At 41.3% G+C, this 17,418-nt stretch overlaps 1 non-coding gene across 1 annotated transcript; it reads right to left on the reverse strand.

Moving 5' to 3' along the window:
* Positions 1-1,015: 1,015 nt before the first annotated feature.
* Positions 1,016-1,122, reverse strand: LOC116881043. Its single transcript, XR_004385332.1, has one exon. It is a non-coding gene; the product is annotated as a U6 spliceosomal RNA (small nuclear RNA).
* Positions 1,123-17,418: the final 16,296 nt, after the last annotated feature.

Raw genomic sequence — 17,418 nt, forward strand, 5'->3', positions numbered from 1 at the left:
TCTGACTTACCGTGTGTCACAGTGCTTCCGAGAAAGTGCTTAGGGATTTTCTCTGACCTCCCCCCCCGCACCACACACCACTACCCCCAGCCTTCCTGATGCAACTCTCCACAGTCTTGCAAACTCTAATCCCTCAACTGAAGTCATGATTTCCAAAATACACTGTCCCTCTTCCCCTGCCTGGACCGCAACTGACACGATCAGTACAACGAAAAGTAGGACAAGAAATAACATGCATGGGAAAGATAAACCTCAAATGCATTTTGCTCAAAGCAAACTAGAATAATGGAAAAACCTTGAGCTAGGAATCCTGAAGAGTTGGGTTATAATCTCAGCTTTGCTGAGATTTTTTAGGTCTATAATGTTCAGTAAATTAATCACTAAACATCTCTGAGCCTCCATTGTCTCATTTCAAAATGGGCATGATATTTTGAAATATCATGGGCAAATCACAGGCTTGGTGACAATTAAATGAGAAAGTCTTAGAGTGCTGAGAACATAATAGATTCAAATCTTAGGACTTTTTCATTTTGTGCATTTTGTGATCATGTTTAGAAATCAAATGTAATGGTGATGTGTGTTTGTTGCCCATTTTAACCAAGAATTCTTGTTTTATTTTAAGATTTATTTATTTATTTTTTTTTTTTGGAGAGTGAGAGTACATACCCACAAGTTGGGGGAAGGGCAGAGGGAGAGGGAAAAGGGAATGTCGAGCAGACTCCTCGCCGAGCATGGAGACTGACATGGGGTTCGATCTCATGACCCCGAGATCATGACCTGAGCCAAAGCCAAGAGTTGGACACTTAACTGACTGAGCCACCCAGGCACCCCAAGAATTCAAGTTTTTCATAGTTATTTATAGGACTTGCAAGGTAAAAATGAATACCTTTATGAAACCCATAGCTTTAAATAATATATATCAAAACAAAATTTTGATTTCTCTGGATTTGCTCTCTCAAATTGATTTCTAAAGTATTCTGTATCATGCTTCTTTTATTTTTTATTGATTTGTTTTTTAAATGCAGAATGCTTCACAAATTTGTGTGTCATCCTTGCACAGGGACCATGCTAATCTTCTCTGTATCATTTCAATTTTCGTCTACGTGCTGCCGAAGCAAGCACTGTACTACCCATCTTTTAATATACTTCAGAGAAAAGTATACGTTTTCACAGGCTATGGAATTTTAGGCATTCAGAAAGTAAAAAATTCATTTTTCGCATTTATAAGTTGGGAAAAAATGCTAGACATAGCATATATTTGATTGATAGCTAACTGTTGATGGCACATTCAAACAATAAAACACAAGCAGAAGGGATGCTAAGCGTTCACTGTACCCACATGGAGAGGCTCATCGGTAGCTTTGGAAATGGTTCCACCAAGGGCGTGGTTCTCCCGGTCCACTTCCTCAAGGATGACTTGGCTCTTTGGGCCTCAGTTTCCTCATCAGTTAGTACAAAGAAGGCTTACTGTGGCTTCTTCCAAGTTCTAGCATTCCAGGACCATGAATGTGAGCTCTGTCGGCAATAAATAACATCTACTCCGTTATTCCTCCTCTTTGCCCAAATGAGAAAGGCAGGTGATAATTAGATTCTTCCCAACCCTTGAATGTGATCATTTAAAAGAATAATAATAGCATGGTATGCGTAATAAGGCATTTTACTGAATGTTTTACATCCAATATATAATTCAATCCTCACAATCCCAATAACACACAATTATTCTTGTTCCCTTTAGCAGATAAGGAAATTGAGGCAGAGAAAAGCTAAGTAGCCCTCACAATGCCACCCAGTTAGAAGGACAAGAGCTGAGGGAGTCCTGAAGTGTGGTAAAGGATATTGATTCCGGGAGTGGGACTGACCTGGGTTCAAATCCCGACTGTACCTTCTTTGTGGTTTAGGGGCAAATTACTTAGTCTCTTCAATCTTCCATTTTTGTTGTCTATTAAACGGTGATAATACCAGTGGTATTCCCTTCAAGGATTGAATGAAATCATTGGTTAGTGTTCAACAAGTCTGAACTATGCTAGAGATGATAATGATTTATATTACTTCCCGAAGTATTTCCTTTTAACAACACCGAGTATCTTAAGCAAACTGGCATTTCAAAACCCAAGCACTGTGCACTAATGTTGTTAGACAAATGTTAACCTTTTTCAACAATTAGAAAGACTAATGTGACACAACTCGCTAAGCTGTTTCACATTTCATGCGTACTCCGAGATGAAGTCCAAAAAATCAGCTCTGTATGACAGACGGCTGCACATCATGTTACAAACATTTCCCACGACTCCTAGGAAGGGACTTGGCAATCCAGAAGGAATTTTTCAACATGCTAATTAATGCAGATAATGTATCTCCCCTGCAATCAAAAAGGTCAGAGGAATGAATCGGTTCCCTCTTTCATTGATTAAAAAATATTTGCATCCTCTTTTGATCTTCCCCTATTTTACCCCAAAGAACTCACAATGACCACCCAGGAATTAATAGGTAATCCTTCACCCCATTGCCTAACGGTGAGAAACATCTTGACGCCTTTGGGCTCAACTATGCTCATTAGGTACAGAAATGCCCTGAGAAGATAGCGAACTTATTCAGATTTTTGTGTGTCTGCAGTTTGATGTAATAGTGTTTTATTTTTGGCCCCCAATTGCTCAGCAAAAAAACAAAAAACAAAAAACAACAACAAAAAAAAACCTTGGTTAAGCTGCTGATTTCCTTTAAATTGCTGAGCACAGGGATCGTAGCTTGATAAAGTCATTTAGTTGCTAAATGTTTATATTCAAACCATGCCAATGGCTCTTGCTGGAGTTTTTCATGAGGAATGTGATGATGTTTACTTCTTTATGGGGTGGAAATAACCATGAATTTACCGATACTACCTCGCAGGGGATTTTTCAAAATGTATTTCATCTTTAGGACTTTGAAATATAAAATTTTATGTAGGTTTTCATTGAGGAAGATGTCACAAAGCGAAAGTATGTATGCTTTCAATGAAAAAAATTTGTTGCAACTTCCCCAAATATTCCTAAATTCTGAAACATTAATACATTGCCCATTCAGTCTTGAATGTGGCATCCTTAAGACATTTCCCAGGAGGTATTATCAAGGCCCATTTGAATAGAAAAATTCATAATTGTGGCATCAATACTAAAGTGAGTGAAGGAAGTAGGGGATGAGAGAATTTATATAAATATACCTCATCTTATTTCCTTTTCCTGTTTTCTTTTTTCTTTTCTCTTCTCCTATTCCTGAAGGCAAAGGAATTAACTGAGAATGCAGACTATACTTATCTAAAATAAGAAAAAATGTTGAATTAGGAAAGCTGTTGATTTTCCATCCATCCATCCATCCATCCATCCATGTATCTGTTGAATATCTGTAAAAGGCCAGACAATGTGCTAGAGATACAGAAACAAAATTGTGTTGTTTGCTAAGTCAGTTATTATGTAACAAATGTTACTAATTAGCCAACGTTTGATTCATGAAAACTGAAAACAAGTAACTATAACATATAAGATGAGTATATAAAAGTATTCAAGGACCTCCTGGCTGGCTCAGTCAGTAGCGCTCATGACTCTTGATCTTGGGGTTGTGAGTTCAAGCCCCGCATCGAGCATAGAGCTTACTTAAATAAAAAGACATTCAAAATTCAGAGGGAGCAAGAAGCTGAGGAAAAAACCAAGCCCTCACTTATAGCATACGTGACAGAGGCTGAGTTTAAGGGGCACACAGCCTGCCACAGGATGTATGGTAAGCTGTCTCTGGAACCCTTAGCCGCTAAGGAACTCAGAGGCAGAGTATGGGATGACAGAAAGTTATGATCTTAAGAACAGCCTTGGGTTGGCATCACTATAGTGGCAGACTACGTTTCCGGTCTCCCTTACAGCTGTGCAAGGCTTTGGAGATTAAGTTCTAGTTGGTGGTTGCTATAGAGTGAATGTTTGTGTCCTCTCAATTCCCAACCCTCAACAGGTATTAGTAATATTAGTTTGTAGGGCCTATGGAAGGTGATTAGATCAGCAAGGGTGAAGACCTCCTGAATGGGATTAGTGCCGTTATGAAAGAGACCCAAGAGAGCTCCCTTGCCTCTTCTGCTACATAAGGACACAGCTGAGTGTGAACCAGGAAGAGGGTTTTCACCAGACATCAGATTTGCTGGCACCTTGATCTTAGTCTTCCCAGTTCCCAGAACTGTAAGAAATAAATTTCTATTGTTTATAAGTCTCCCTGTTTATAGTTAAGTTGCTCAAGCAGCCTGATGAACTAAAACAAGTAGTGTAACTTCCAAGAAGTATCCTTAGGAGAAGGGATTTCTCTCTCCTGTTTTTGCTTTCTGTTGGCAGATGGGATACCATGAAAGCTGATGCTAGAGTAACCGTCTTAGACCATCAGATGGAAACCTTGGAGGATAGAGAGCAACATGAGCCACAGAGTCGGATGGATATGAAGCCACCGTACCAGCCCCAGGTAGCTGCAGGAGGAAAATAAATATGATGTGTTTTAGCCACTACTGTCACTTGTAGTTGAACTTAATCCTCGGTGCCACCAACAATGAGATCTTAATTAAATATAACCCACGTGAAACCCCTTAAGACTCAGTTTCCTCATCAGCAAAATGAGGATAATAATATCTATTTTTGTTATTGTTGGAAGGACTGCATTAAAAGAGTAAATAAATTTAATTCACCTAGAATAATGCCAGGGATCCAGTAGTATTCTTATCAATAGTAGCTATTTTCTAGTCAGTCATGTTCTTTGTTTTTCCAAAGCTAACGCTCCAGAAATCTCGAAAACGAACAGAATCAGAACTCCCATTCCCTGACAGTCGCATCGACTGTCATCAAAGTCAAGCACCAACTGAAATTCAGGATGTTTATTTGAGCAGTGGGGGATACTGGGGTAGGAGATGATGGGGAAGGAAGGAGATCTGGGAGAAATCGATAGTCCTCCTTTAGACACATGAAGTTTGAGATGCTTATCAGACATCTAAGTGGAAACAGATGCAGAGTAAGCAATTGGATATATGATGCTAGAGCTTTTCAGAAAGATACTGGAGTACCATAGATTTGAGACTTGTCAGCACCTAAATGGGATTCAAAGCCATGGAGTAGAATGAGACACCTAAGAATGTGGATATCAAAATTAGAAGCCAAGGACAGAGCCTTCAGGCATTCTAATACACAGAGGTCAGTAGAGAAGGAGTCATTAATGAGGGAAACCCTACCAATATGCTGTCTCAGAAACCTAGAGACTCAATGTCTTATAGAAGAGGTAGTCATCTGTATCAAATGCCACTGAGAGGTTAAGTGAGCAGAGGACAGAAAATTGCCTGTTGGCACTGGTAAGAAATGGGTCACCGGCAACTTTCATGTTGCAGCCTCTAAGATGGCCCCCTGTCAGTCTTTCCCCCTGGTATCCATGCTCTTGTGCAGTCCCCTCCCCTTGCCCATAGATTGAACTTACTGACTTGCATTCATTCATTCATTTAAAGCAGGTTCCATTCCCAGCCCAATGCAGGGCTTGAACTCAGGGCTTGCCCCAACATCAAGACCTGGGCTGAGACTGAGTTGGATGCTTAACTGAGTGAGCCCCCAAGCACCACTTTACTGACTTGCTTTTTAATAGAATATAGCAGAAGTGATGCAACTTCTGAGTCTAGGTTACAAAATGGCTTCCATCCCATCTCTCCAGTGTTTGACTTGGGTCCTGGCAGAGAGTTAAGTTTAAACAGAGTAGGCATTTTTCAAGACAATGATGAGAGAGGAAGAGAGGGGTGCAGGCCTTAAAGAGGCTTATAAGGGGGGGCACCTGGGTGGCTCAGTGGGTTAAAGCCTCTGCCTTCAGCTCAGGTCATGATCTCAGGGTCCTGGGATCAAGCCCTGCATCGGGCTCTCTGCTCAGTGGGGAGCCTGCTTCCTCCTCTCTCTCTCTGCCTGCCTCTCTGCCTACTTGAGATCTCTGTCTGTCAAATAAATAAATAAAATCTTAAAAAAGAGGCTTATAAGGGAGTAGTTATATTGGTGATCTCTAGACTCTTAAGGTGTGTGAGAAGAGAAGTGAGAACATGAAGTGTGTGAGGGAAAGAAAAGACATAATAGGACAGGGTTAGAACTTCGGTGGAATGAGGACCTGCTGGAATACCAGAGTAACTGAGGAGGAAGGATAAGAGGTAATGGATAGAGAGAAGAATTCTTCAAATAGAGATTTCAAAACATGGTTTACTGAGTATTAGTAATGTCTACAGTACAACCTTAAGAGTCCGTGGCTTAGAGAGAGTGAAGGAAAATGTGGAAAGAAACAAAAGGTGTAGAATGAATCACTATGTAGGTTTGGAAGTCATCCAGAATTTCCACAGATATATGGTAAGAATGACAGCAAGACAGATGCTGGGACCACCAGAAGTAGCATGTTCTCTCCTGGGAATGAATGTCCAACTCCGTGTCACTCAGAGAGAGTTGGCTTCCCTGACTCCTCTAATCTCAGACATTAGGAAGCGGTAACCCACATTAGAACCATATTTATCTAAATACAAGTCTTTCTCATTTCCACTCTTCCAGGATATGCCTTGAGCCTACAAATAAGTGGTATATTTAATGAAATACCACGAGAATCAAAAATAAACAACTTACACATAAAACTAGTGCCACCAAGATGGAATCGTTCTAAACTGAGACAGTCACATTACATACTCAAGGCTGGAGGCGCTGAATGACATAGAAGACAAAATTGGGCTGCTTGATGCACACTCCTCAGTCACTTTGGGTTGTGTCAGTAAGCAAGAAAGATCAAGACATTGGGGGACTGTAGAAAGAAGAACAGCAAATTTAGGCAAAGGCAGTGAAAGGAAGCTTATCAATAGATCTTTTAAGTCATTTGCACCTGCTAAGAAATGAACTTTAAAGATTTACTTATTTGAGAGAGAGAGAGCAGCGGGAGGAGGAGAGGGAGAGGGACAAGAGAAGCTCATGCAGACTCCGCACCAAGGATGGAGCCTGACGTGGGGCTCGATCCCATGACTCTGAGATCATGTCCTGAGCCAAAACCAAGAGTCAGACACTTAACTGACTGTGCCACCCAGGTACCCCAGAAATGAACTTGAAAAAAAGGTACTATTATATAAACATTTTTCAGAAATATTAAAACATAATGGAACCACACCCTGTCTACAGGGTGACAACACAAAAAGCCCACTTAAAGTTTGGGAGATGCTTTTTTTTTTAAATTTTTTATTTATTTGACAGAAAGAGAGATCATAGGTAGGCAGAGAGGCAGGCAGAGAGAGAGAGGAGGAAGCAAGCTCCCTGCTGAGCAGAGAGCCTGATGCGGGACTTGATCCCAGGACCCTGAGATCATGACCTGAGCCGAAGGCAGAGGCTTAACCCACTGAGCCACCCAGGTGCCCCGGGAGATACTTTTAAATTACCTTAAATATTAATTAAGTGCTTAATGACCACTACAGCACATGCTAGCTGGACTCTGAGCTTGTTTTCTCACCTGTAAAATGGGAATAGCAACCAAATTTCATGGGATTTTTGTGAGAATCAATGGACATGGTATATGTGAAAGTATGTGAAGAATTCTACAATTTTATAAGTTGTCAATTTCTCTGCACACAAAAATATCTTCATCATCATCCATTGGAAGCTGATTATCATGTGAACATCATTATCTGTGTCTACTCAGACCCCTGCCTTCCTTCCAGTAATAACATAGCTCCCCTTCCACTGAAGAAATGTTCTTATTATGGAGGGAGTGCCCACTCCTCATCCTGGCCAAGCGATCCACCATACCCCACACAGCTGGCCCTACTGGTGGGTCAGGACAGCTGTGTCCTTTAAGTCAGTCCAATCACAGTCCTTCTTCTGTCTTTTCTTGCCAAGAGCTATAAGAATATGTCCCCAGAGACACTGGCAACCATATACTCCCCTGCCACCTGCAGGATAAAGTGGACATGTAGAAAGAATGAGAAATGAGAGACAGAGTCCTGAAAGAATTTTCATCATCCCACTGGCCCACCCCAGCCCTGTCCATCCCATAATTTCCTTATGTGAATTTTATGTACACGCACACACACACGCACATACAAGCATTTGAATTGCATTTTAGTCACTTCCAACAAAGAGTTGGCTAACATAGATCACACAATGACAAACTTCCAAATTAAAAAATGTGGAGAGAGGAGACCTTGTTCATTGCCTCCTTTTCAAACTATAGAATAGTGTTCAGAATAGCAAAAACACAGAACCTATATATAGCCTCAGGCTAGTGTACACAGAACGAGAAGTTCTTCATCCTCCAATATCATCAGGGAGCAATAATAGTAGACATTTTGTAGTATATGGTAGAGGACACAAACCTCTTAAGGAATATTGTTCATAAACATTGAATTCCTTAAAAAGAAATTTGACCGTTTTAGTCAGCTATTCTAAAGGAATACATGTTCTTTCCATAAAGCCCAAAGTAAAAAATACCATTATAGATAAATTTCTAAATTAGGTACATTGACCATCCCAGACTTCTAGAATAAGTGGCCCACTTTACAGAGGAGAGCTCTAACAAGGCCAATTTCTGTCTTTCTGTAGTACTTACCAAGAACACCTGAGTGGGAGTATCCCTAGAGATAGATCTAGAGTGATGTAAATACACATCATTTTACAGATGAGGGAACAGAGCCCCCCCACATAGGAAGGAACTAGAGCAAGTTCACCATTAGCCAATAAATTAAGTGGGGATTCTTTGCTCATAAAATAGTTCTTTATGGGGCACCTGGATGGCTCAGTTGGTTGAGTGTCTTACTCCTGATTTTGGCTCAGATCATGATCTCAGGGTCCTGAGATCAAGCCCCACATTCAAAAGGAAGTCTTCTTGGGTTTCTCTCTCTCCCTCTCTCTCTGCCCCTCCCCCAACTCACATGCACACACTTGCAGGCAAGCTCTCTCTCTCTCTAAAAATAAATAAGTAAATCTTTAAAATAAAATAGTTCTTTGCTTTATAAAACACTATACCATATTTTATTTTAATGGATGCTTACAATATAAATTTCCTAATCTATGACCATGTTAAAAAAAACTTTAATAATTTGTAAAACTTTGACTTGTACACAACTCAGGAAAGCATTTGTTGCGTCTATATATAATTCCAGTCTGGAATTCCAGTGTTTATGATACCAGAAATCCAGAGTCATTTCAGTGAGTCAGTACTGAAAGAGATGAAATGTTTAGACTGACAAATCCCAGTATCTTAAAGGAGTAGAGACAACTGCCCAGTGAAACATGATATTCCCATTAAACATTCCAGGGCTTCTTAAAGCAATTGATGAAATCCTTATTGCTGTAATTCTTGTATTAGGTAATTTTAACCATTTCATGTTCTAAGTCACAACTGTCTAACCAGTTTCTCTTAGAGGGCAACTATTTTCATCAATCTCTCTGCCTATCTAATGGAACTGGGGGAGTCCCAACAGGAATCACATTTCAGCTGCCTCTGCGAACTATCCTTTTCGTTCAGGGAAGCACAGCTCAAAATAGGATTTTCAAGCATGTCATTTTTCAGACATTATTCAATGCCTTTTGTTCTTTGCTTTTATTTGAATTACTGAGGTCGATGTTCCAATCTGTGGGTTGGCTTTTTGTATATCTTTACAATGTATGTATCTCCTTACATACCCTGCTACACTATATATTTTCTTATATGTCTTCTTATATATCATAACATATGTAACTTGTATATCTTTACTTTTGCCCAAGAAGGAAAGGGTAGAAACTGATTCTCCATTTTTTCACCTCCTAAGGCCATCCCTGTCAAGTCCCAGAAAGTTGTTACAGAGGGACCACACCTCTAGTGGGTTAAAACTGACAGTGGGGGATACTGAGCCTTCTACTAAACTCAGAACTATGATTTTGGTATGCTTTCTTATGCCAAGTTTTTTCTCCCTTGCTTTGTCAGGGGACTCAGGAAAGTTTAGGGGGTAGATGTAGTTCTAGTCTTCAAAGCTACCAGTCATGAAGAAGAGAGGTCACACTAACATCAAGATAACATATAATCATAAATACCAAAAACTAAAGAGGTGTAAAGGAACAAAAACATAAAGGTCTCAGAAGAAAAACTGCAATGCTTCCTGAGCAAATAAAGATGTTAAAGTTCAAGCTGAAAATGAAAACAGCAGTGAGATACCTTTTTTCACTAATAAAAACAGCAATGACTTACACATGCATGTTCAATAGTGGCCAGAGTGTGTTGGGATGGGCACTCTCTCTCTCTCTGTTGGCATTATCTTATAACAGTATAATATTTCTGGAAAGCTGCTGAACAGCTTATCGAGAGTCTTTAAAATATTCACGCTTTATCCGACTTTCGAGGATTACCACCACCTACCCAGAAAATAATCAGAGAGAAAGCAAAGATGAATGTGGGACAGGTTATTTTGGTGGTGCTTACAGCAATTAAAAAATGTAAACACCATCAACATGCAAAAGAGAAATAGTTAAATGAATTATGGAAGAGTCATAGGTTGAATTATTAAAAGATTATTAAAAATGATGTTTCTGAAAATGTTCAAAACATGGAGAAAGTCTCGTGATTTCACACCCTGAGGAAAGGAGGGCATGTGCCAAATGTACTTGGGAGAATCCGTGAAACGCAAAGGACCCACTACTCTCCAACTTCCATTTGAGGAAACCACCCTGGGCAGTCATTTATGGCGAGTGTTGCCTTAGCTTGCAGAATAGTGGTGTCACAGCACTGAACTCGTGCAAACTCAATGCTATGGCCCCAACGAAAAATAAAATGAGAAAAATAACTTCCAAAATGGTGCGGGCAATTTCCACTCGGTAAGTGTGCGCCCCTAAGTGAGCACAGCATGGGAATTAGGAATTGGCTGTTCTCTCAGAAATTTCAGTCTCTAAGGAGCGGTCCTAGTGGGGGCATCTTGCCAAAAATGTGTGCAGTTCTAGAGTCTAAAGATACAATTCTATAACTTTATTCTTTGCATATGAGCTCTTTATCGCTCTCTACCTTGCAGGTCGGCGTAACTCCTGTAGTATCCCCTAGGGTCTCTATGTTGCCAAACTCAGTAGGTTGTTCTGAGGCTTCATCTTATTAAACTTCTCCATAGCACTTGATACTTTTACATCAGCTTCCTTCTAGAAAATGTTCGCTTGACTTCCGACAACATTATTCTCCTTTCCTTCTCATCCCATTCACGCTCCAGTCTGTTCCCCCAATCCGTTTTCTTCTTCCTTCAGTCTATTAAGATTGTAGTGTCTCAGGTCTCAGTCTTGCAACATCTTGTCTGGCTAGACTCAGGTGATCTCATTGAGAAACATGGCTGTAAATACCAACTGAACGTAACATGATAATAACAGGACTAATGACTGACACCCCTACTCTGTGCCCCACTCTAAATATATTACATATACTAATCAACCTGCACAATGGTTCATAGTATTATTGCCATCTTAAAAGAAAAACTGAGGCACAGAAAAATGAAATAATTTGCCCAGAGTCACTGCTAATAGAAGGTGGAGCCAAGACGTGAACCCAGGCACTCTGGCTGCAATTTGCCTGCTCTCAAGAACTCTATCTTATACTATACTACATCTCCCATCAGTGATTCCTGAATTATATCTCAACCTGTTACCACTCTCCTAAAACCCAAGAATTGTTGTTGTTGGGTTTTTAAAAAAAGATTATTTATTTATTTATTTGACACAGAGAGAGAGAGAGAGACAGCAAGTGAGGGAACACAAGCAGGGGAGTGGGAGAGGGAGAAGCAGGCTTCCTGCGGAGCAGGGAGCCCCCGGGGGGGGGGGGGCTGGATCCCAGGACTCAAGACCATGTCCCCAGCCAAAGGCAGAGGCTTAATGACTGAGCCACCCAGCCCCAAAACCCAAGATTTGTACATTGGACCTATTTGGTTTGATATTTAATGTAAACTTTCAACTTAACATATCCAAAATACTATCCTTATTCCCTTCAAACCTCTTCCTCCTGCAGCCTCCCTGTGCAGGAAATGACTTCCCCAGTATTGCAATTGCTCAAGCCATCCTTGACTTCCCTTCTTCTCATTTCCCATATTCATTTAAACAGTGCTGGCTCTGTCTTCTAAATAGATCAAGAATCTGACTTTTTTTTTTTTAATCTTTTTCATAGGTACCACCCTAAAGCCCATCAACTCTTCTCACCTGGCCTCCTATATAACCTAATTTCTACATAGGTTGAGAATACACTATGTGCTGAGGAAAATCAGCCCCATTACCCCAGCCATGACATACTGGTCCTGGGATCAGTGTCTAAGCCAGTGGCAACTATACGTAAGTTGACATAAGGAAGGTTAAACCTCTTTAGCCAATAAGGATGCTGCTTGTGAGCGGCAGCTCACCAACCCAACCAGACAATAGCTTTGAGGGATACGTGATGTAAGTTTGTAAGCTAACCCCCGCTGGGTTACTGCCCTGGTTCTCTGAGGCCTGTTACATCAGTCGTCTTGGAAGCCTTGGATCCCTATGTGCAGACTAGAAGAATACATCTCACCACATTGCACATGTGTCGTAAGTGCTCCTTTAAAAAAGTAATCCCCTTATAGTGCTTCTTTACAATCTTGAATAGGAAAAGGTGCATGGGTGCATGGGAGAAGAGCAGAAGAAAATAAATCAAGTCATAATTAGTATTCGACTCCAGGCACACTCCTCATGGGGCTTTGTGGTTATCGTTGTTTCGCTCTTTTTTTCCTTTTTCAGAATGATATCTTGTTTTGATAATCAAGGAAAGCAGTGTTAAGAGCCAGGTGTAAGAGGGACTGTGGAGAGAGCATTTTCATATTCAAAAAGAATTGGGATCAAGGTGATTGTGAAATATTATTTATTCACTACTATTATTTTAAAAATTCAACTCATTCTTTTCTACAAATACTTAAATCCTGAAAACAAAGAAGAATATAAAAATTTCAAATGCTGACCTTTGAATTCATATTAAATAATTCTTATGCCTAAGGAAATTAGAAAGAAGAAGAAAGGAAAAGCAGTGGACTCGAGACCCTTCATCCTAATCCATGTGCCCTCTGCTGGCTGTCTCTTGGCTTTCCACTATCGTACTTTGGCTTTGGGGGAATGTTTTTCTGATACTACTGTGAGACAAAAAAACAAAATAAAACAAAACAAAAAAAGCATAACTTTTCAGATATACAGAACTAGGAACATTTTAACATTCAAGAAGTCTTTGTAATAAGGCTCTTCTGGGCCCCAAATAACTTGCTATTTCCTTTAAAACAAAGGCAATAATGACTAGGCATTTATATGAAGCTCTCTATAGATTTTCCTAAACTCACAGTTTTTTGACTTACTGTGGTTTCACCTTACCATGATTCATGAGTGCAGCACTCAGCTGTAAACTATCCCTTTGCAACCTGCATACAAATTACTTCACCTGAAGCAACCTCCTCTCCGGGCTCCAGCTCATTTCCTTAACCCCCAGCTCGTCCTACCCCACTGCCCCCTTTTCCGGCACCTCCCCTTCGAAGCCAGTACCAGCCCCAGTATGGCCGTTCAAGCCGTTCCTGCTGCTTATGTAGAAAACGAGGAAGATACAGAGGAAGGAGAGAGTGCATTCAACAGGCAGAAGTTAGGGAAGAAGAGAAGAAGGAATAAAGATCAGCAGACTTGGAGAAAATGTCCAGTTGGTAGTAAATGATTTTGTTCTGTGTTTGACCAATGGCTTTGAGGGTGGTTTCCAAAGAGAAGTCCAAGCATGTACCGAATTATGCAGACGCTGTTGCCTCCAGTCTCCAAGGAACACTACTTTGAAGGACAGTATTCTTTTTGGTAGTATGATTCAGGTTTTGGGGGAGTGGGGTTGGGGAGAATGTTGTCAGTATGACTATATTTTTTTTCTCTTCTCTTCTCTTCTCTTCTCTTCTCTTCTCTTCTCTTCTATAGAGACAGAGAAAGAGGAGAGGAGGACAGAGGGAGAGAGGGAAGAGAGAGAGCGGTATCTTAAGCAGGCTTCACACTCAGCACGGACCCTGATGCAGGGCTCCTTCTCACAACCCTGAGATCATGACCTAAACCAAAATGAAGAGTCAGACCCTTAACTGACCGAGGCACCCCAGTGCCCTTATTATTTTTTTTTTTAGTTAATTTTTATAACCAGCTTTCTTCAAAAAGGGGCTCAAGATAATTTCCAAAGATGTTGTAGAATGACAAGGAGGATTAATTTTTTTAAAAATTCAGGTGCTCCCCCTGGATTACCAGATGGTGAGCTGGCTGGACCTGGCCCTCCTCCCTACCCCAGTGGGAAACTTGCATCCAACTCCAGCTTCCCCTTGCAGCAAGGTCTCAAACTTCCCACTGGTCTCAAGGTCTCCAGATGATAGGCAGGTATATTCCCTGTGCTGCTGCAAAAGCAGACGCCTAAACTTTGCCTGGTAACAAGGCGTCTCCTGCCAAGAGCACTGGCACGCTCACTTATAAAATGGAGAGCAATACATGCTGTTCTCTCTTCCCCAGAACACTCTGGATCTGCCCATCCCAAGGTGCCTCTGCACAGGGTGGTAACATTTCAGTCGCCTCTCTGACCATGAGTTCTAGCCAATGCCACCTCCCACTCCTGGTGTTATTCACAAGACTCAGTACAATGTAGATTCACAACACAGAAAAATTAAGTACACACATAAAATTATAAGAGTAATGAAAAAAAATAAGGGTAAGATGGGAAGTTGGGACTAAGGTTGATGACATAAATTGTATGCCATAAAGTTGTAAGCTCTCATATGCTACAAGTTCCAGTGACTTCAGCCCTTGTGTATCGTTATTCCCTATCATATGCAAAGCAAGAGTCCAAGCGCCCTCTCCACAGGATCAGAGGGAGTCCCTCATTCTCTAGGTTCCATTCACCAAGTATATCTGGAACCCTGCAGAAAGCCTCCTTGTGCCACAGTCCTGTCTTGGTCATCATGGTCACGTAGTGACTACCTCCTCAACCCACCCCTCCTAGTTTATCTTTTTTTTTTTTAATTTTTTTTTAAAGATTTTATTTATCTATTTGAGAGAAAGAGAGAGAGAAATGAGCAGGAGGAGGGGCAGAAAGAAAAGCAGGCTCCCTTGAGGAGCAGGGAGCTTGATGTAGGGCTCAATCCCAAGACCCCCAAGATCATGACCCGTGCAAAAGACAGACACTTAACTGACGGCCACCCAAGCGCCCCAGCCTGCCATCTTCCTTCAGCAGGTCACTTCTGGCCTCAGAACCAGCTTCATCCCACTGTCTGCTATTTTCCCTGTATTCCTTCCCTCCAAACACTGGGTAATTCCACACCAGAGGCTAATTTCTAGAATATATAAGACTTTATTAAAAGTGAAGGAACTATCACAATAGAATTTCTGTATAGAAATGGTCACAACCTCTAGAATCCATAGGCCAAACCTAATACTCCCTTATCCTTTGCCCTAGACTCAGTGTAGTGGCTGCTTCCAGCTTATCTCCCACAAAGGAATATTATTTTAAAGATTTATTCATTTATTTTAGGGCGCAAGAGCATGAGTAGCGGGGGGGCAGAAGAAGACAGAATCCCAAGCAAACTCTGCTCTGAGCATGGGGCCCCATGGGGGGCCCAGTCTCACCACCCTGAGATCATGGCCTGAGCCGAAACCAAGAGTTGGATGCCTAATCAACTGTGCCAGCCAGGTGCCTCGCAATACCACCCCCCCTCTTTTTTAAGGTTTATTTCCCACAAAGGAATTTTTGACTCTGACTTCCCTATTGAACGTGCAAGACCCCAACTTTCACTGGGGCCTGATAATAATTAGGAAGAAAATCTTGTTTCCCCTCCACTCACTGTCAGGCCCTTTTTCCAGACAACAGCCTAAAAATCTGCACAGATAAGGATACCCTAAAGGAGATCAATTTCAATTTCACATTCAGAGATATTTAGTTCTCATATTGTCCAAAGTTCTCTGAAATAAGATTTTGGCTTTACCTTTGCAAAAGAGAAATTAAAATATTTTTCTTAACATAGAAAAGAGTCCTTCTCAAAAATGAATCAGAAAACAGCTGGCAACTTAAAAATAGCAGCTCAAACTGACTTAGTGCCATCAAGATTTCAGAAATATTGACTCAATATTTTTGGTGGACCACAAATATGGTTCTAAATCTTGAAACCACTGTGGAGAGAAACATGATTCACTTTGTGTTTCAAGATAACAATAAACTTTCCTTGTGGCTATGGCAGAGAGAGAGAGAGAGAACTGTGCAGGGGCACCTGGGTGGCTCAGTTGGTTAAGCATCTGACTCTTGGTTTTGGCTGAGGTCCTGACCTCAGGGTGGTGAGATCAAACCCCCCCCCCCCCCCCGCATCAGAGCCCCGCTCAGCAGGAAGTCTGCTTGAGATTCTCTCCCTCTCCCGGTGCCCCTCCCCCAGCTCATGCACTCTTTCTCTTTCTCAAATAAACACATCTTAAAAAAATACACCTTAATTTCAATCTATAAGTCGAGATATTGATTCATTCTAAATAAATGTGAGTGAACCTGCTCTGGCAATTACGGCGACAGACATCTTTCTACATGTATGAGGGCTCTGGCCTAAACTGGGAAATATTCGAGAAAAGGAAGTACAGTAACACTAATGTGTCCTTTGAGTTGGCTTTCGTAAATAAATTTGCTGAAGCTAACAATGCCAGACAGTGAGGATTGCTGTTTTGTTTTCTTTTGTTGTTGTTGTTTTTGTTAAGATAAAAGTTGGGATTCAACTAAATCTTGAAATTTTGGCAAACAAAACCTTGTTTTGAGGCACTGAATAAAGTTGTTTATCATTTACCAGACTCAACTGGAGAAGCCTTGGTGAATCCTTGTGCCTTGGAAACAGTCAAGCTAGGAAGTCCCTTGACACAGAGGAAGAAATCTGAGGCGGCATCTTATTCAAATGACATAATCCTCCCCCAACTGTCTTGTTTCTAAGCCCATCCTAGAAGACTTGGTAGCTACTGTCCTTTTTCTTTCAACATGCCAGTGGATGAGACCCCTGCTTTCTCACCGCCTTCCAGGCTGCTGCCCGTTAGCTGCTGTGTGTGGGGTGGTGCAGACCTCCACTTCAAAGAAGAATTCCTCTTTCCTGAGCCCTGTTTTGAAACTTCAAAGGCCCTCCCTGTCTCCGAAATGGTGACAAGTTTCCTTGCCAAGAAAACTTCCCCATGAGGATAATCTTGCTATTCTGGGCACAGATGGAGTCCTTGCAGGACTTGGTAACACATCTGGTTTGCGGCTTTGATGAACAAAGAGGCTCCGTATGTCATCGTGACTCATCGCTGTCCTCATCAGCATGCATTTCGCTCAGAGACTCTGACAACGGACTTGACAGAAGTTTTGTCATCAGCTACTTAAAGCCAGGCCTCCGTTCCATCAGAGCCACAGCCTTTTTTCACCTCATTTTCA

Source organism: Lontra canadensis, unplaced genomic scaffold, assembly GCF_010015895.1.
Source record: "Lontra canadensis isolate GAN:19392208 unplaced genomic scaffold, GSC_riverotter_1.0 scaffold70, whole genome shotgun sequence".
Taxonomy (NCBI): Eukaryota; Metazoa; Chordata; class Mammalia; order Carnivora; family Mustelidae; genus Lontra; species Lontra canadensis.